The sequence below is a fragment of the Mustelus asterias genome, chromosome 5 (assembly GCF_964213995.1).
Source record: "Mustelus asterias chromosome 5, sMusAst1.hap1.1, whole genome shotgun sequence".
Lineage (NCBI taxonomy): Eukaryota > Metazoa > Chordata > Chondrichthyes > Carcharhiniformes > Triakidae > Mustelus > Mustelus asterias.
The window spans coordinates 98,120,409-98,141,082 of record NC_135805.1 but is presented as its reverse complement, the minus strand read 5'-3'; the positions used below and the strand labels follow the sequence as shown (position 1 = coordinate 98,141,082).

At 41.1% G+C, this 20,674-nt stretch overlaps 1 long non-coding RNA gene across 1 annotated transcript in view; it reads right to left on the bottom strand.

The window, feature by feature from the left end:
* The window catches only part of LOC144493714 (uncharacterized), a 30,569-nt gene that overhangs the window by 1,806 nt on the left and 8,089 nt on the right, over positions 1-20,674 (bottom strand). The window contains exon 2 of the long non-coding RNA XR_013497781.1: positions 5,693-5,775. This is a non-coding gene — a long non-coding RNA (uncharacterized LOC144493714). The remainder of the gene's footprint in view (positions 1-5,692; positions 5,776-20,674) is intronic.

The window sequence follows — 20,674 nt, the reverse complement described above, 5'->3', positions numbered from 1 at the left end:
ATGAGAGTCATGGAATTTTTTACGTGCTACAGGGAGAAAATGTAGACTCAATTTAACTTCAAAACAAAAAGGCACACCTTCCACACTACTGAGCGGTCAATCTAAATTATCTACTGAACTCTTGGGGTGGAATGTTACCGGCTCAACCTGCCCATTGATGGGCGGAGCGAGTGGGTAAAATCGGGCGAGAGCCAAGAAATCAGGATTACGCCCAATTTCTCAGCTCTGGCGATTTTATGAGAGCTGGATTTCTGGCGAGGTCGGCCGCTTGCCGAAAATGGGTAAGAGGCTAAGTAATTTATTCAAATGTGTTTAAATGAGGATTTACATCCTCATGTAAATGAGCCCGGCGCTCAGTCGTCCGGGCTTGCTTGCCTTTATAGCCTCGCCGGGAGAGATTCTCTCCAGCGAGGAAAACACCTGCTCCCCATAAACGGGGAACAGTCCTGTTAGCCACGCCAGTGGAACCATTGAGGCCCCCAACGGAGGGCATGGAGGAGTGCCCACATGGACAATGCCAGCCTGGCACCTTGGCACTGCCACCCTGGCAGCTTTGCACTGCTAGCCTGGCAGCTGGGCAATGCCCACCAGGCAGTGCCAAGGGGCGGAGTAGCCTGATTTTGGGTGGGTGGGTGGGGGGGGGGGGAGGGGGCCCTGCTGCACATTCTGCAACAGGATTGGATCGGAGGGGAAGGTGGCGTCGCTGCTGCTCTGCAGTTGCGATCGGATCGGGGGAGAGGGCACCCAATCGGTCTGGGGGGGGGGGGGTGCAGCGGGTGCTAGATGCCCATACATTGTGGGGCTCACAATTAGCTCCACAGTCTGTAAATAATTAGACTGATTGTCTGACATCTCGTACTGCAGGAGAAAATATTTCTTCCAGTTAAATATTGAGAAGTCTGAAGCCATTGTCTAAGGTAAGCATTATAAACCCTGTTCCTAGTCACTGCCTACCTCTCTCTGACAAGAGTTTGAGATGGAACTAAACTGTTTGCCACTTAGTCAGAGTGGTGGGAACTGTAACAACAGGCCCGAATGCTGAGAGGAATCTCCTCAACAGACACTTGGGGGATGCCTGGACACATTTTAGGCCCATCCAGCAATGAAATATTTCCCTCTGTGACTGCCGTCCCTTTAAAGAACAAATGCCCACCTCTCAAGTGATTGCCAAACACTTCAGCAGCACCTCCAGTGAACATAAGAAATAGGAGCAGGAGTAGGCCATCTAGCCTCTCGAGCCTGCCCCAGTGGCCACTGTTGGGACTGCATCCAGCTGAGAGGATGCAGCATTGGGCGCCACCCTCGTCACAAGGTAAATGGAGGTCTGGGTTTGCTGGTGCCAGTCTAGCAGGCCCCATTGAGAGGGTGGAGAGTTATTTAGGGCAGGGAGATGTTGCAATCATTGCCACCTTAGCAACCCTTCCATGGGCCACGGAGTGCCAGATGAGGAGGACTCCCACCTCCTTACCACATGTCTTCTAGGTGACAGAGGGCCCAACTACCAATAGTAAAATACCAGTAGTGACAGGATGAGGTTGTTAATTGGCTACTTAAATAGCTCAATTTGTCTCTGTGCTGGAGGGGTGTCTGCCACCTTCCTTACCACTAGTAGAAAGCCTTGTAGGCTATATTACTGCAGAAGACTGTCCAAGTTACTGAAAATATTTAAGGAGGAAATAGATTTCTAGGCTCTAAAGATGTCAATGAATATGGGGAGAGCATGTGAATATGGCTTTGAGATAGAGGAACAGCCATGATCATGTTGAATGGTGGAGCAGGCTCCAAGGGCCAAATGGCCTACTCCTGCTCCTATTTTCTATGATTCCTGGACATCACTGCAGGAGTTCATTGGGTTCACGTCTGAGGCCCAACCATCTTCGGCTGCTTCATCAAAGACCTTCCTTCCATCATAAGGGCAGAAATGGGTGGGGGGGGGGGATGTTTGCTGATAACTGTACAATATTCAGCACCATTCACAATACCTCAGATATTAAGGTGTATTCAACTGCAACAAGATCTGGACAGCTTGGACTGACAAGTGGCAAGTAATATTCATATCAAACATTTGCAGGTTATGATCATCTCCAACAAACGAGAAGATAATCCATCACCCATTGACATTTATTGGTATTACCATCACTGAAACCCCAACTACCAACATCCTGGGGATTACCATTGACCAGAAACTGAACTGGACTAGCCATATAAATATTGTGGCTATAGGAGCAGCTCAGAGGCTAGGATTCCTGCTGCATGTAACTCACCAACTGACTCCCAATGCCTGTTCACCATCTACAAGGCACAAGTCAGGAGTGTGATGGAATACTCTCCACTTGCCTGCATGAGTGCAGCTCCAACAGCACCCAAGAAGCTTGGCACCATGCAGGACAAAGCAGTCCACTTAATTGGCACCCTTTCCACAAAAACATTCACTCCCTCCATGATTGATGCACAGTGGCAGCCATGTGTACCATCTACAAGATGCACCGCAGGAAATCACCAAGCTTCCTTAGGCAACACTTTCCAAACCCACAACCACTACCATCTAGAGGACAAAGGTAGTAGGCACATGGGAACATGACCATCTAAAGTTCCCACCCAAGCTATACACCATCCTGACTTAGAAATACATCACCACTCCTTCACTGTCACTGGGTAAAAATCCTGGAACTCCCGCCCTGACAGGACTGTGGGTATACTGCACCAGATAACTGCAGTGGTTAAAGAGTTAAAGGCAGCTCACCACCTCCTTCTCAAGACCGATAGGGATGGGCAATATACGTTGGCCTAGCCAGTGATGTTCATACCACATGAATGAATTTAAAAATAACAAGAATACTATGAAATGAAACAGCAATTGAAAGCTGTCTTAAGAAAATAGTGCTGATTGGTCAAGGTGCTGTCATGGAGAATGCAGGAGGGAACTCCTGAGCCCCCTAGCTTTTGCTTAAGTTCAAAAAATGTGGCTCACTTACACTTGGTAGAAGCTACATATATTCATACACAGAGCTCTGTTCTCTGCAAACTGAAAGAAGTTTGTTTCCCTTTTCAGCAATCACTAAGTGAGAATAGTATGCAAGAAGTTGAAGTTCACTTCAAATCACTGATCTCTATATTGATTGCATTTGCAAGTCTACACCTTGTGGAAGAACAGTGTACCCCCGACACAACTTCTGGATTTAACAGTTGCCATCAGTGACAATAGGGTCATTACATCTGTTTATGCACTGAATCAAGCGATATCAATCCCCATGTTTTCAGGATCTGGATGGGCTGTATCTTCCATCTGTCCATCCAGATGAACAACAGAGGTTTCTCGTGGTTGATCTCAAAAGGCAATTAGTGCAGGCATCAAAAAATAAATTTGCAAATTGTAGCTTTCCAACAACTGAGTGTGCGCAGTTTTGTGTTGTGATGATTGCTGTGGAATCCACCGTGAAGTATAAACAGGAATGATTGCATAACAGCGGTTGCCAAGTCTCAAAACTATTACAGAACTGTTTCTGTGTGGTGCTGGGTAGACTGGGTGGATGTGGCAGAGATTATTGTACTCAAGCAAGTACTCGCACTGTGCAAGAACACTGGGTTACAATTTATATTCCAAGTTTGTTGCCTCTGTCGGCATGAATTTATTTTAGCAGTTTCCATAATCTGTTGAACTGGTTTGCCTGAACACCTAACTTTCCTTGCCTTAGCACTAATCGTGAAGAGCTGACCATCTTGTCAATCACATTCCGCATTGGTTTCCTCTGGATGACGGATACACCAGAGGTTTCTCCCATTACAGAAAGTGCCGAGGGAGCTGCATGATTCAACTGCAGTTAATCATTACTTCCAGGCAAAAATAACCACTGTGTAGGTGAAAAAGAATCCAATTTTAGCGAAGCTGCTGTTATGTCATCTGGCCTTGGTGTAAATGGAAATGAAATCAGTGGAGAAAAAGCAAGAGATCCAGGGAAATGAAAGATAGATAGAGAGAGAGAGACACCAGGGTGATAGGAAAAGTGGAGCTGGAAGAGGGTAATTGGGGACTGGGGAGATGGAAATTTATTTCAGAAGAGAGAAAGGGTCATGAGTGAGACTGTGAATTGAAGGATGAGGCTCAAGGTCAAGGGGCTGGGGTTAAGGGATTGGAGCTAGAGGGTGTGGGGTATTGGAGAGGAAAAGGGAGATAAGGGACTAAGATTTGAATGGGGGAGATGGGGGGAAGAGAGGAAGGGTACCTGAAGACTGAAATTCAAGGTGGGAAAAGGAACTGAGAGTGAGAAATAGGCTCAGTGAGATTAAAGGAAAAAGATAGCTAGGTACTGGCGCACACCAAAGCAGGTTTAGAATTCATCACTCTCTCATCATCATCACTTCAAATAAGCAAAACTGAGAGGTACACAGTTACTGAATGAACATAAAATTATTCAAAGTTTTATGACATCTTACAATAAAGATGAAATTTGCATTTTGGTATTTTATAGCAAATACAGGTTGATTGAAACTTTATAAAGGAAGACAACTCCCTATTACTCAACAATCCACAGTGAGTAGGCCACGTGACTGAGAGTATGTTGTGCAAGATTTAAAGGAATGTTGTTTTATTCAAAATGCAAGAAAAGTATGAGAATGAGGCAATAATCAAATTACAGCTGTAAAGCCAGGAACACGTTGCAAACAAGACAAACCACAGAAAGTACAGTCTGTACTCCTGATATTGAGAGAGAAAACTGTTACAGTGTTAATTGCTTTTTATCTGGAGTGGCCCACATTTTACTTCAATTGTTTTGAGAATTGTTATTAGATTTGGGCTCGAAGATGCATGGACAAGAAGAAATGGTTACCTCAAGGAAACCCCAGTTTGAAAAGAGTTTGCTGAAAGGTGAATCTAGGTGTTCTTGGATGTGAACTCGTGCAAGTTGTCAGTGTTATGACGTTGTAATGTCAAGAAAATTCAATATAAATTAATAAAAGCAATTCTCTCTGTGCACAAGGCCTCGGTTGGGGCTCATCTGGAATGCTGGTTCCAATTTGGTCCCCTCACTCGGTGGTAATATAGAGGACTGGGGAAAAGTTCAGAAAAGGGTGACTAGATTGATACTTAGTTTGAAGTCCTGTAATTACTACAATAGCCTTATTCAGATGGAGGCGTTCAGGAAGGTTTATTCAAGAGAAAGCACACATTTTGAAGAGGCTCAGAGTGGCTTTTGATCCCTTTATATACATATAAGTAAGTATATGCTGACATGTCAGAAAGTGTACCAAATAAAGTGTCAATCAACATTTTCTGGTTAAGCATGACTTCAAATCCACAAAAAATAAATTCCTATTTGTGTTATAATTGAGGTCCACTTTCAAAGTTATTCCCAGGCCACTGTTCAGGCATAAAGGACAATTCATACTGCATTTTGGCAGGGGTCAACAGATGATCCTATAAATTGTTTGTTGAAATACCAAATGACATTATCTGCCAATTTCTCCCTTTTAAAAGTTTGCTAAGGTACAATTTCACAAGCAACCTACAGTAGTAGGTCATGAAAGTGTGCAAATTTAGCATTCATGTTTAAAATGTTGAACTCCACTTTTACCAAACATCGAGTCTGATCTGATCTGGGGCAGGAATTTCTGGCCACACTCATCTCAAGACCGGAAATTCCTGCCCAAGCTCAATGGACCTTTAAATCGTCCGCCGAAATTTCTGTCTCACCTGCTAGGATTCCTGCAGCGGGCGAGACAGGAAATTTTTGGTCCTGGTTAAGAGCTGGTGGCACTTCATTTTAATCAATAGAACTATGTCACAAGAACAAAAACAGAAATATTATTGTATATGCAAGAATTAAGTAAAGCAAGCACTATTAACTTAACCATATGGTTTATAGCTATGTCCATTCTGCACTCAGGTTTACTTCTTATATCATCCAAGAGTTGTCTTATAAGACACATCAATCTTAAAGTTATTAACTTATGTAAGGGTCATCCATAAGTAAGCCATAGTCTCTGGAGAATTTTCCTCCACTCCAGCTATTCTCAGAGGTAAAACTTTCATTTCCCATCTCATGAGCATTGATGTCTCAGTCCCTTGTTCTGGTTACTTTTCACTATTTTCAAACGTATCTGTTTGTTGTTTTCTTTAGCATAGTGTTCTATAGCAACCATTGTAGATTATCCCACTAGTTTCAAATGAGGCAATCTTCAAACTTCTGTTCCCCCACAACATTCAAACGTAGATTAAATCTCACTGCACTCCACGCAGTCAATAATGAAGTCAGTGGTTTACTCTGCTTACAGAGCAGGCCAAGCTATCACTAATTTTGTGTAGTGGGGGGGGGGGGGGGGGGGGTGTTCTTTTAAAAAGAAAGGTGGCCAATATCTAAAAACTTAGACTCTATTCAAAAACTCACAAAAGGCAAAGTCTCTGTTCAAAAGACGTAACCAAAATTTATTTTAAACACAAAAATCATACAAGACAAACAATACATTAACGTACGGCCATTCTAGGGTCTCCAGGGGGTCAGACGGCTCAGGCTCAGGGCTGTGAAACCTCTCCAAAAATCAGAGGCACTTGGCCAAAATACAGAACAATTATACCTTTCGTCATCTAAGACACACCTCTTCATTAGCTTAGAGTCAATTTCATTTAGTGTTCACATGTCAGTCCAGTTTTTGACAATGTAGCTCAGTCAATTGCAATATGTCACTCAGTACAATGATATTTCATTTGTCCATTTAATTCCGGACATCTTCCCATTTTTGCTAAATCCACTTCCTGGTTGCTATGTAACTATGGACACTTTCCATAGCTGAACCTTTCCCACAGGCACATTGCCAAGACAGAGAGATACATGATTTCTGGGCTCAAGAAATACACTATCTTATGTCTGGACAATGTATGCTGCTATAATGTTACAACAACATTTCTCCCAAAAACCTGAAACGTCTAATGCTTACTTTTGCTGACTAATGGATTCCCAGCTCAAACCTTCTGACCTTACTATTACACTTTGCAGCATTTGCACTTATTGACCGAGACGAACAATACATTTTATATATTATAATATACTTTAAACTCAGATTTATTTGTTTTAATTCTGTTATTGTATTCACATATGAGCAAACTGTCAACATTAACTGGTTATAAAGAATCATTTAACCCCTTCCAGCTATCCTGTCACTGAAAAGACTACATCTGTCTGTGAATCTAACTAGCTGATTTTAAAATTCCCTTCCACACTTTGGCTAATAGCAAGCTGCAAACTACACAAGGTCCGAACCGCAACTAAAAACTCTCCCAGCAAACATCCAAATAAATTGAAACCAAAAACCCTCTCTAAGCTTATCCAATTCCATAATGATGTAAGCTGCTCTGAGATGTTCACAGAACAACCTTTAGATTAATTATCCTTTATTTACAACTTAAGTAAATTGGTTTTACAACCTTCCTGAATGCTTTTAAACTAATTTAGCTCTACCTTCTAAAACAAAATATCTCTCTGGAATGTCAGTACTACAAGTTCTTTGGCTAACTAAGGATCACCTGATGTTTTATAGTGCTATCTCTTCTATTATAACTTTGTTAAACAAACATGTCTTTTCATCTGCCATTTCTTTAGATATTCTGGTACTCTCTCGAGCCCGGTATTTTAATTATCTTTGCAACCTTAATCTTCCCACAACTAAAAGTTATCTCTAAATATTAACATGATCCATGAATTAGAAATGTGCAACAAGACCCACCCCACACTTTACGAAATAATGGAGAACAGAAATTCAACACACACGATGAGAATTTGAAAAATCCATACATGATTTAGGTTATTTTTCTTTAATGCATTTTTAAGAAGTATTCTTGGAAGAAACATAATTGAACCTAATCATATAACTTTTACTCAAATCAATGATGACTGAAGGTTTTCAGGTAGTTCATTATCTTATCGCTTAACCACTGATGCACAAAAGGTGTGCCCCCAGTGAGGGAGTCCATTTACATTAGCTGGATGAGCTACCAGTGCCAATCATGTCTCCATAGCCAGTTCACCCATTTCACATTATTTGACATCAAAATTAAGCATTCCTAAGCTAAACCTTTGGGTGGAGGGAGTACTGGAGCAGCAATGATGAGATGGGGACTGATCATGAGCTCTGTGGAATTGGGGAAAGCTACTCCTAGCCCCATAGTAACATTTTCTGTCTTTAGAAACAAAAATATTACCTTCTGCATACAGAATTTCCAAGTGGGTTTTACATACAAAAGCAAGATTATGCAAACCACTCTGCTATGTAGAAGATACACTGGTCTGGATTTAGTTGAAATTATTGAATAACTCACATCTCTTAGCTCAAAAAACAACTTCAAATTATTGGGAGTGGAATTATGAAGTAATGGGTGAAATGAAAATGCACCAACCATGTTTTTATATCTGATAGCAGATATCAGAGCCATTCATCTGGCTCAGAGTCTTTTTTCTACCACAGTAAAGGCAATAGAAGCATTTTCATTCATTTGTTAATTATTGAGTCTGTTTAGCTCAATCGCTTGCTATTTTTGCTTCTCAGTCAGTTGTGGACCCGAGCCCCATTTCAGGACTTGAGCTCATAACCTGGGCTGACTGACGTTTCACTTTACTGCTGAGAGTGCTGCAAAGTTGGAGCTGTGGTTCATGAAATTCTGTGGGATTATCAGAGTAATTTCCAGAAAACTTGTGACAAGAGATTGGGGGAACATCCATAAAATTTCAACATCATCCCCTTTTAGACATGGAACTGGAGCCATGGCTGCCTAATCAGGTGGATGTAAAAGACCTGCTGGTATCCAGTGTCAACTAGTATTCTTCTAATATCCAGTCTCAAGATTTATCACTCAACCAATACAAAAAACAGGTTGTTTATTTCAGTCAATTTGGTGCAACTTTGCTGCGTGCAAATTGGCTGCGATGTTTTTACATGTCAAGTGATTACAGTTGAAAAAAAGTGAAGCTGTAAAACATTTTGGGATATCCAGGGTATGTGTAATGTGCTATATTGTGCGATATACAACCACCACAAAACTACAAAAGGTTGTGAATGTAGCCCAAACCAAGCCTCCCATCCATTGATTCTGTCTACATTTCCTGCTGCCTCGGCAAAACAGCCAGCATAATTAAGGACCCCACGCACCCTGGACATTTTCTCTTCCACCTTCTTCCGTCGGGAAAAAGATACAAAAGTCTGAGGTCACGTACCAACCGACTCAAGAACAGCTTCTTCGTTGCTGCCATCAGACTTTTAAATGGATCTACCTTGCATTAAGTGATCTTTCTCTACACCCTAGCTATGATTGTAACATTACATTCTGCACTCTCTCATTTCCTTCTCTATGAACGGTATGCTTTGTCTGTATAGTGCGCAAGAAACAATACTTTTCACTGTATGCTAATACATATGACAATAATAAATCAAATCAAATCAACCACAGGATTACTGACCAATTTGCTTTAACATACAGCTTACTGTCTCTACAATAGCACTCATTTTAATTTCTCACAAACATTTACTGTTGTTATCATATTTCCCTGCATACATATCTAATAATACAATCTTCCACCACAGCAACTTGACTTTTATTTGCCTTCCATGTATATTTATTATATGTTCTCCTTTCTCAAATGTCAGCCATTCCTTTCACTTTCAATATGCACAGGTTTACATTGATTAACTATTTCCTGTCCTTTAATTTGCTCCCTATTTTTGATCCACTCTCTTGATCCATAGCAGATGTTAAAGACTTCTTGTTATTTCATTTCCATCCATGATGACATATACCTTTGAAAAATGTTTGGTGAATGTTTCTTTCATTTACTTACAAACATATATCCTGCAGTAGGATCAATAATATTTTTAAAGCATCACTGTGCTTTTTGTTCTTGGCCTTTTTATTTTTGTTTCTTCTTGGGATATGGACAAAACTAACAAGGCAGTAATAATTCTACTTGTTGTGTTGCCCATTCACAAGTACCTGTATTCTATATACAAACAGAAGTAGGCCATGCAGTCGCTTGACCTTATTCCACCATTCATTCAGATTATTACTGATCTTACCTCAACTCTATTTCCTCACTTTTGGTCCATAACCCTCGATACTCTTACCAAACAACAATCTAGCAATCACAGTCTTGAAATTTTCAATTGACTCTGCACTATTTACTTACTGTCTGTCCTCCTAGTTAGAAACAGAGATATCTGTAACAAGGAAATTCATTCTGAAAAACAAGTTGTAGAAGTCAAAGTGGAATTATTGCTGGGGTTTAATAGAATGCACCCGAGGCTGTTAAAAGAATTCAGAGATATGATAGGAAAGCTTCTCACTATAATTTTCAATTCTCCTTAGATATACAAATTCTCTCAGACAACTGGAGGAGAGCCCTCCGGTTAATGTACCTGCTCAATTCAATAAGTGAAGTAAGGGTAAGATGGATAACCATACAAGTCATTCGTGGGCAATGGATTTATTGACCAAATTGGTAAATAAAATGTAGTAGATGCAGTGTATATTGTTCAATAGATGTTTCACAGGAGGCTTGTTACGAAAAAATTAGACATATTTTGGAGTACTGTGCACAGTACTCCCACTTGGAGCACAGTACTCCTACTTGGAGAACTGTGCTCAGTTCTGGTCGCCACATTACAGGAAGGATGTGGAAAAGATTGAAAGGGTGCAGAGGAGATTTACAAGGATTTTGCCTGGATTGAGTGGCATGCCTTATGAGGATAGGCTGAGGGAGCTCGGTCTTTTCTCCTTGGAGAGACGTAGGATGAGAGGAGACCTAATAGAGGTATATAAGATGTTGAGAGGCATAGATCGGGTGGACTCTCAGAGGCTTTTTCCCAGGGTGGAAATGGCTGCTATGAGAGGACACAGGTTTAAGGTGCTGGGGGGTAGGTACAGGGGAAATGTTAGGGGGAAGTTTTTCACACAGAAGGTGGTGGGCGAGTGGAATCGGCTGCCGTCAGTGGTGGTGGAGGCAAACTCAGTAGGGTCTTTTAAGAGACTCCTGGATGAGTACATGGGACTTAATAGGATGGAGGGTTATAGGCAGGCCTAGAAGGTAGGGATATGTTCGGCACAACTTGTGGGGCCGAAGGGCCTGTTTTGTGCTGTAGTTTTTCTATGTTTCTATATGGTACCAGCAACAACTTTAAAAGGTTGCTTGTCTGATGGGAAACTGTTAGGGTTAATGGGTTTTGCTTGGATTTGAAAAAGATTGAAGAGTGTACCACAGAGATCAATACACTTTTGTTCCTGATGTTTGGATATATTGGATAGACAGAGTCTTCATCATATTTCAGTTTGCAAGTGACAAATTAAGGCTGTAAAAGTTTGGCAGATACAATTTAATTGGGATAAAAATAATATATATTGTAGAAAAATGAACAATGGAACTATACAATCAATGGAAACATGCTGAAGTATGTGAATAAAGAGAGATATATAAGAGGTCAAGTTTAAACTTTCTTTAAGTGCAGGTAGATAAAGCCATGAAAAAGGCCAATAGCATTTTGGATTTAATGAATCAGACAGAAAAAGAATAAATAAGTCATAATAAATGTTTACAAGCCAATGATTAAGCCACACTTAGAGCCCTGTGTGCAGTTTTGCACACCCCATTCGAGAAGAACATTAAAATCATAGAAATTGTGCAGTGTAGATTTGCCAAGGTGATTCAGGGGTTAAGGAACTATAGTTATCAGAAGAGACTTGAGATTCTTGGATTATTTCAACTGAGGCAGAGAAGATCACTATAGATGGTTTAATAACACAACTTCTATTCCAGTGTTTAGCAGCACGAATAAACATGGGTTCTGAACATACAATTTCGTGGCTAAGAAAAATGTATTTGATCATTTATCATAAGCAACTGCATCCTGCGTTTATTAATCTGGGCTATCAAAACACAATGTTACCAGGACATTCTGTAACTGAACCAATCTACAAAGTAGCTTCTAAATAAATAGCTTTGATAGCTTTCTTCCCAACTGAAGTTAACAATATTCACTGACATTGAAGGCTACAAATCCTTAATATTGTAGCAATTTCTGTTACTTCAGTCTGGAAAGACACTTCATATACAAGGATTTAATGATCATGATAATTTTCTGCACAAAATGTACTAGGTTTTTTTCTATAGGTTGAACCAATGCCCCTAAAAACATAACAGAATATTTTTTTCAAATCAGATAAAATTTTACAAGAAACTATTCAGATCTTCAAAATTTTATGTGTGACATGTGTTTGAAATTCAGACATTTTAATGATGGCAAAGTTACAAGATGGCATAGCAATAGATTTAACTGTTAAGAGTTTTTCCATCCCTCAAAGATAGGAGCAAATCTCACTTGTCATGGAAGTTTTATATGTCTCTGCAAGCCAAATGTTGGCCAGCCTTCTGCTAAATGTTTTGTGCTGTAGTTTTTCTATGTTTCTATATGGTACCAGCAACAACATTAAATTGTATCTGCCAAACTTTTACAGCCTTAATTTGTCACTTGCAAACTGAAATATGGCCAGAACTATTGGACAGGAGTTTCTGCTACAGCAACAAGCTCATTCAAGGAATGGGCAGTAGAGCTCCATGGGCGGCACAGTAGCACAGTGGTTAGCACTGCTGCTTCACAGTTCCAGGGACCTGGGTTCGATTCCCGGCTTGGGTCACTGCCTGTGTGGAGTTTGCACATTCTCCTCGTGTCTGCGTGGGTTTCCTCCAGGTACTCTGGTTTCCTCCCACAGTCCAAAGATGTGCGGGTTAGGTTGATTGGCCATGCTAAAATAAAAATTGCCCCTTAGTGTCCTGAGATGCGTAGGATAGAGGGATTAGTGGGTAAAATATGTAGGGATATAGGGATAGGGCCTGGGTGGGATTGTGGTCGGTGCAGACTCGATGGGCCGAATGGCCTCTTTCTGTACTGTAGGGTTTCTATGAATTCTATGAACCTATGCAATTCCAAAGGTGTGCGGGTTAGGTTGATTGGCCATGCTAAATTGTCAGGCAAAATTGGTAAGGTAAATACATAGGGTTACAGGGATAGGGCCTGGGTTGGATTGTTGTCGGCGCAGGCTCGATGGGCTGAATTGCCTCCTTCTGCACTGTAGGGATTCTATGATTCTATGAAAGAAGTGGCAGGAGAGGGGCTGAGTGCTGGCATGGCCTTGTTAAGACTTTACCTTCCACACAATTCTGGTTAGTGTGCCTGAAAAGTCAACTTTCAGAACTTCTTGTGTGATTAAGAATGATGATAAATCCCTGAAATACATATTCACCTTGATGTTTATTTCTTTTTAGGTCTTGACAGGAATGCAAAGCAATTGGAGACCAGACCCTTCATGGCATCTGGAAGAAGCATCTCATTAGGCATCTTGTCACAGTTTCAAAGCTTAACATGCAGTGACTGAATTACATCCACTCAGGTGGTTATAGATAATGGTTGGAAATTTCCAGCTGTTCCCACCAACAAGATCTTCTGGCCCCACTGATGGCTACCTCATGTCACATGTTCCCTAGTGGCAGAGGGTGTGAACAACAGGAAATCCCATTGACAGCGGCGGGACCAGAAGATCCCACTATCAGCCAAGGGCAGGCTGCGGGGCGCTGGGGGGCAGAACATCTTGCCCATCAGTGTGAAGGGGAGGATCACTCAGAGATGGAGAGCAGGAAGAAGAAAAGCTGAAGGTGGAAGAAGAGAAGACCCATCATTTGAGGACAGGTGAGGATCATTTAGTAGCTGCACAAGTGATAGACCCAGATCTCCAGAGCCCTACATTCAAAAGAAGAATACTTTGATAGTCATTGAGAGGTATATCTAACAGTGACAATTGTGGAGGAACCAACATCCCATAACAGTAAGGTATTGATGTTCAGTAATGTAAACATGTAAGGCTATGTACAGCAACTGGCAGAACCAGAACAAATGCCTTTTTGCCAGTTTCAGGGTCCCACCTGAATGTTCAATCTGATACAATATGGACCCTCAGTTGCACATTGGGCACCTTGTTTGACCAGTCTATAGAAGATATACAAAAGCGATTGTTTTAAATCTGCAATAAAGACAATAAATGCTGCAAATGGTTAGCAAGTCTTGTGGCATCTGGAGAGGATGAAATAGAGTTAATGGCCTGTATTTTCACTCCTCAATAGGTGTGTAGAACTGGGAAATCTCCGCAAACCTGGAAAAAGAAGCCTAGAGATTGGGGTTTTTGTTCTTGCGGGGAAGTAATGATAATGTGGTAAATTGGATCAGCAAGTTTGCTGATGATACAAAGATTGGAGGTGTAGTGGACAGTGAGGAAGGTTTTCAAAGCTTGCAGAGGGATTTGGACCAACTAGAAAAATGGGCTAAAAAATGGCAAATGTAATTTAACGCAGACAAGTGTGAGATATTGCACATTGGAAGGACAAACCAAAGTAGAAGTACAGGGTAAATGGTAGGACTCTGAAGAGTGCAGTTGAACAGAAGGATCTGGGAATACAGGTACAGAATTCCCTAAAAGTGACATCACAGGTGGATAGGGTCGTAAAGAGTGCCTTTGGTACATTGGCCTTTATAAATCGGAGTATCGAGTATAAAAGTTGGAGTGTTATGGTAAGGTTATATAAGGCATTGGTGAGGCTGAATTTGGAGTATTGTGTACAGTTTTGGTCACCTAGTTACAGGAAGGATGTAAATAAGGTTGAAAGAGTGCAGAGAAGGTTCACAAGGATGTTGCCGGGACTTGAGAAGATGAGTTAGAGAGAGAGATTGAATAGGTTGGGACTTTATTCCCTGGAGCGTAGAAGATTGAGGGGAGATTTGATAGAGGTGTATAAGATTTTGACAGGTATAGATAGAGTGAATGCAAGCAGGCTTTTTCCGCTGAGGCTGGGGGAGAAAAAACCCAGAGGGCATGGATTAAGGGTGAAAGGAGAAAAGTTTAAAGGGAATATTAGGGGGGGCTTCTTCACGCAGAGAGTGGTGGGAGTGTGGAATGAGCTGCCGGATAAAGTGGTAAATGCGGGGTCACTTTTAACATTTAAGAAATACTTGGACGGGTTCATGGATGAGAGGGGTGTGGAGGGATATGGTCCAAGTGCAGGTCAGTGGGACTAGGCAAAAAACGATTCGGCACACACAAGGGCCAAAAGGCCTGTTTCTGAGCTGTAATTTTCTATGGTTCTAAGGAGGGTTGGATTGAAGCTGCACTGGAATGGATGCAGAGGCTGCTGGATACAGAGGTGGGCTGGCCAGAAGGCTTGCCTCTTTGTGCAGACCCAGTGTGAAAGATTGATAAAAAACAATAAAACATCCCTTCAATCCTCACCCCCATTACTTTCTCATGCCAGATCCATGCCCACCCATGCCCCCACCAAACCCCATGGCCCCTCATGCTAACCCTTGTCCCTGTATCTACCTGCATGGACTCCCATACCCTTCATGCCAACCTAAGACCCTGTACATGACCTCCCATGAATCCCAATAACTCCTTGTAAACCTATTCCTTGGATACCCCACCTTCCATGCCAACCTATGGTCCTCTTTTCCCATGGTCCCTCATGCCACCGATTCCAGCCCACGTCCCATTCATTCCCATGGCTCTTTATAGCCCTGCTGCCAACTTAGTGCCAACTCATACAAATTGATCCACTTTGCCCTTACTCCCATGCCAACTCACCGAGTAATCACCATAGGAAAACTTCAGAAGCCATGCTGACAATCTAAAGCTGTTTATTGATGATTTCACTATTAAAAACAAATCAATGCTATGAATTAATGATATTCCTCTAACTAATCTATTCTGAAAACAACCATTTTATTAAATACTTTTCTCTTCCCTGATGAAAACAAACATTTCACAAAGTACTTATCTCTAACGAAAACAAACATCTATTATAACCACTTCTAGCTGTCAGTCAAACTACTCACTTAACAGGCACCCCACTATGATAATGTTAGGGTGTACAATCAGTCATACAGCACATATCTTATAATGATAACCCTCAAGATTATGTCAACAAACAGGGTGAAACACCCAGCCAGGTTCAGGGAAGAGATAAGTATTTAAGTAATTGTTTTTCTTAAACTCCACACTTTTGTTTTTAACTTTAAAGCCCAGCAGAGTTAAACCGCTTGACAGGTTTGATAGTTCCAATGAGTTTTAACAGTTCTTTGATGTCTTGACAGCCATTTGACAGATTTGATAGTTATTTGACAGCTTCACAATACTTGATAGCTTTGAAATTCTTTGATTGATTTGAGAGATCCAATGAGCTTATGCACTATTTACACACAGTCGTGTGTACAATTAACAATTCTAAAGATATTCTATCTCTCCCAAAGTGTTACTTGACTCTTCCAGTGGGCATCTTATTTCCACCAAAGGGTACTTGACTTCTCTAAAAAGGTATCCTTAGACCATATTCAAAGTTGTACCATACCTTTCTAAAATGCCAACCTGGCTATCCAAACAAGTCCTACCAGCTTAATCTCCACATTTTGGGTTTCAGACATCTACCTCACTAAACTCATAAATGAGGGGAGGCTGTTGCTGATTTATATAGGCAGCTGGCTCCCCAAACCACGGATATGCAATTTAGAAACTGGCCCTGTCCCCCTCTCCCTTGTGAAAATGGTGGCGTCTGGGTTGAGGGATGGGACTTCTCGATCTGGCATGTTTGTGCAGACCGAGAGCCTTTCCGTTAGACCAAAAGTTCAGGTTCCACGTTTCAGTTTGAAGAAGTTCAAGTCAAATTTATTTATTTACAGGTTAAAACTATATAGAGGAATGCAGCCTCGTGGCTGCCATCAGCTCCCGAATTGACTCTGAATACAGAAGCCTACGCTTACCAGGGTGATTCCCCCCACCCTGCTCCCAGATTCATTCCCTGGATCATGTGATCCTTACTCTGCAGATTGATCCTCAAAGGGACAATCACCACATCCCTCTCCCTCCAAGTCCTTTTTATACGAATGTTAATACTCAATTTACACAGTCCAAGATAATTAAACATTTAGTACATGAATTTAGTTAATTATAAATTTAGTCGTTCAGGGGTTTCCGATTCCTTGTGGAGAGGCATAATTCTTCTGTTCAAGTAGTCTTCCTCCCCACACTTGGAATATCTCAATCCAATTAAATTTGATATCCTTAAGCCAATCGTACCGAGAAGGCTCGGTCCTTTGCCTGTCACCATGATCATGAGAGTTGGCACACAGTTGTCCATAGCTTACAGGTACCATTGCAATGCCCACTTCTTTTGTTGCTTCTCCAGTAAAAGTTGAGAGGTCACACGACACCAGGTTATAGTCCAACAGGTTTATTTGAAATCACAAGCTTTCGAAGTGCTGCTCCTTCATCAGGTGAAGTGGAGCGAGGTGCGCAGGCACAGAATATATAGGTGGTGAGCATACATTCAAGTACCGATATGTATGTGCACCTGTCCCGGTAGCTGATGTTACTGTATCAACTTCCATCTTAAGAGGCTTCCCATTTATCTGGAGCATTACAGTGATAGGGCCTATCTTGCCCAATTTATATTAAACAGAACAAATATTTTAATCATTGGTGCTAGACTCTTCCATATTGTATTCTGGTGATGCATTATTTAATCGGCTACTTGGTAGACTTGGTGTCTGCACCTATGCATAAGTGGCAAAAAAAACTCAGCCTGCTTATACCTGTATGATTCAGGGGAGTGATTACCTCCACATCAGTAACATTCTGCTTCAAACTTTGCTGTTTGATTACCTCTTCTAAATCTTGTTTTATTTGTGGCAGAACTTGTTTCTTGCCTCACAGCTACTTCTTCAGTTTTGGCACCACTTTTGATTGCAGATTTGCATGATTGCATGGTGAATGGCACCATTTTGTGCACTCTGTAACTCTTGTGCACCCTTTTCAGCACTTTCCGTTGCCTGCACGATCTCCATTGCACATTTAAAATTTATATCGACCTCCGCAAGTAATTTCCATTGAACCGCCTTGTTTTTCACCCCGCATACTAATCTGCCCCATAACATAGCATTCAAGGTGGCTCGGTGGCACAGCGGTTAGCATTGCTGCCTCACAGCACAGGGACCTGGGTTTGATTCCAGCCTTGGGTGACTGTCTGTGTGGAGTTTGCATGTTCTCCCCCTGCCTGCATGGATTTCCTCTGGGTGCTCCAATTTCTTCCCATAGTCCAAAGTGTGATTCCGTACTTTGCTACTCGCAGATTGATCCTTAAAGGGACAATCACCACATGCTGCCTAACCATCTGAGTATTTCCAGTGTTTTCTTTAATTTTAATCACATAGCAAGTAGCTCATGCCATGCATCCCGTCATGCTAGCATAGGTTCTGACTATGCTCAGAAGTAGATGCCAAATGGTGATAGGCCAGCAGAAAGGGAAGGGTGCTGACTTTGAAAAACTCACTGCTTTGGTTGCATTGGAAGCTTGCAGGGCCAGATTGTGTGCACCTGAGCAGATACTCTATAGATTACAGAAGAATGTTAAGAGTGTTGGGTGGAATTGTGAAAGTACCAGTGAAGTGACATTCCACAAATTATTTTTTTAAAAGTTTATTTGAAGTTCATATCCTTCCCATTCACTTCCCTGAAGACCTTCTTACTAAAGTAGATGTTAAAGAGTCATGCTGCTCACACAGGTCCAGAAGCATTTATCGGGGCCTATAAATCACTCAGCTGTGTTCCTTCAAGTGCTTTTCTTCTCCATTGCTGCCTTATAGCTACTGAAACCAAAAGCTTCTTGCTCATCATCATCATGTTCACTGTAATTATCCTCCTCCTCCTCTAAGTTGCATAAGTACAGAGGAATTCCAAAGGAGATCTCCAGCATACCCTTTCAATGGTAATATTTATTGCAACCAAAACCTTTTCAGAAACATTAATCCTTTAACATTCAGAATGAAACAAAGTGGTTAAGTTTTCTCTGTGATTTAGTGTTCCCATGCCTTTGAATTTGGATTTCACTGGGCTCAAAGTTATTTGTTTTGCTAGCATACTCCTTCATGTGGGCAGCTAACATGTGATACACTGTTATTGTGACAGGAAATTAAGTTGCAGGTTGTTCTGACGTTACAAATGTGAAAAGAAAAAACAATGAATTTTAACACCGATACCTCCATTAGCTACAGCAGAAACTTCCACCTCCACCACCCATAACTACCCCAAGTGCTACTTCCTTTTTCCGCCTTTCACTCTTTATCCCTTCACTTCCCTACTCTTTACCTTTTCTCCTTTCCCTGCTAAACCCTTCACTTTGATTCTGATTGGACAACACTGAGGTAGAGGACTGAGTGCTCCTCCCTAATATTATTCACCTCAGTGTGACTCAAAGTGTCTGTCAAGTGCCTGATGTCTACAAGACACAAATGAACATTTGAGTATAATCCGGTCTTGCTAACACCATGTCGACTCATCAGGCAGTTTTATAAAGACATGCTTCTGACACAGAGCTTCCCTGGCTTTGAGCGCATATTGAGAAATCGTAAGCTTCATGTAAAAGAGGATCTGTGCCCAAAGCATGAATTTGTAAAACCAGCTTGTTGAATTTCTTTCAACTTTGTAAACACGATTTCACAATTGGTTTGGCTCCAGCTTTCAGATCAGGTTAATCATGGCACGCCTATAACAAATTAACTTGCATTTAGCATTGCTGCAAAAAGAAACATGCTGTCAAAGCTTCGTGTTTTGTGGTCATCAGGGCAGATTTACAGTTTAGAAAGGATGTGAATGCATTGGAGATAGTGCAGAAGAGGTTTACAAAATTGGTTCCAGTGATGAGAAACTTCAATATTAAAATAGATTGAAAATGTTGGGATTGTTCTCCTTAGAAAGGAGAAGGATAAGAGGAGATTTGACAGATGTGTTGAAAATCATGAGGGGACTGGACAGAGTAGATAGGGAGAAACTTTCTGCTCATAAAAGGATCGAGAATAAGAGGGCACAGATTTAAAGTTGTTGTGCATAACCCAATTCGTCTGAAAACAGCGAGTGAAAAGTACGTAACAGTTCTTTAACCTGCTGTTTCCATGAAGGGGATAGCTGAGCTGCTAAATTAATCATTTCATTTTGGAATTTTTTCTGCCTTCCTGAGTGCAAAAAGAAATCTCCTTTGGGCTGGTAATCTTACACAGCTGAGTGCTGTGTTTTCATTTGATCTGACTAACTGCCTCTAGTCCAGGGCCTGTAATTTATTATAAATTGATTGGTTACTATTATCACTATTCCCATTTCCCTGTAGTCTGGCCAACTGTTTTGAACAAGTAAGGCTCTAGTTTTCTCCCTGATTACTGCATGGTAACAAGCTAAAAACTGACCTTCACCATATCTGAACATTACATCCCAACAAACAAATCAACAGTCTACCATATATCATAGTCGTACATTGTATGAAACCCTAAATAAGGACTTTTCAGTGTAATTGTCTTAGTTAAATAATGCTCATCAGTGCTCCAGTCTCACTTCCTATTTGAATTCCAAACTATGACAATTCTTCAAAAGTAGTAACAGAAATTGTGAAATAAACCCAATTGTTAGATTAACAGCAGAAGCAAACTCTTTACAACTCTCAAAGAAAATAAATTTTCACTTTAGACAACAGATGAGCACTGCTTCAGAAATTTCAATTAAAGATTTTTTTAAAAATTCATCTCAACAACTTTATGATGTATTTTTTCAAACATA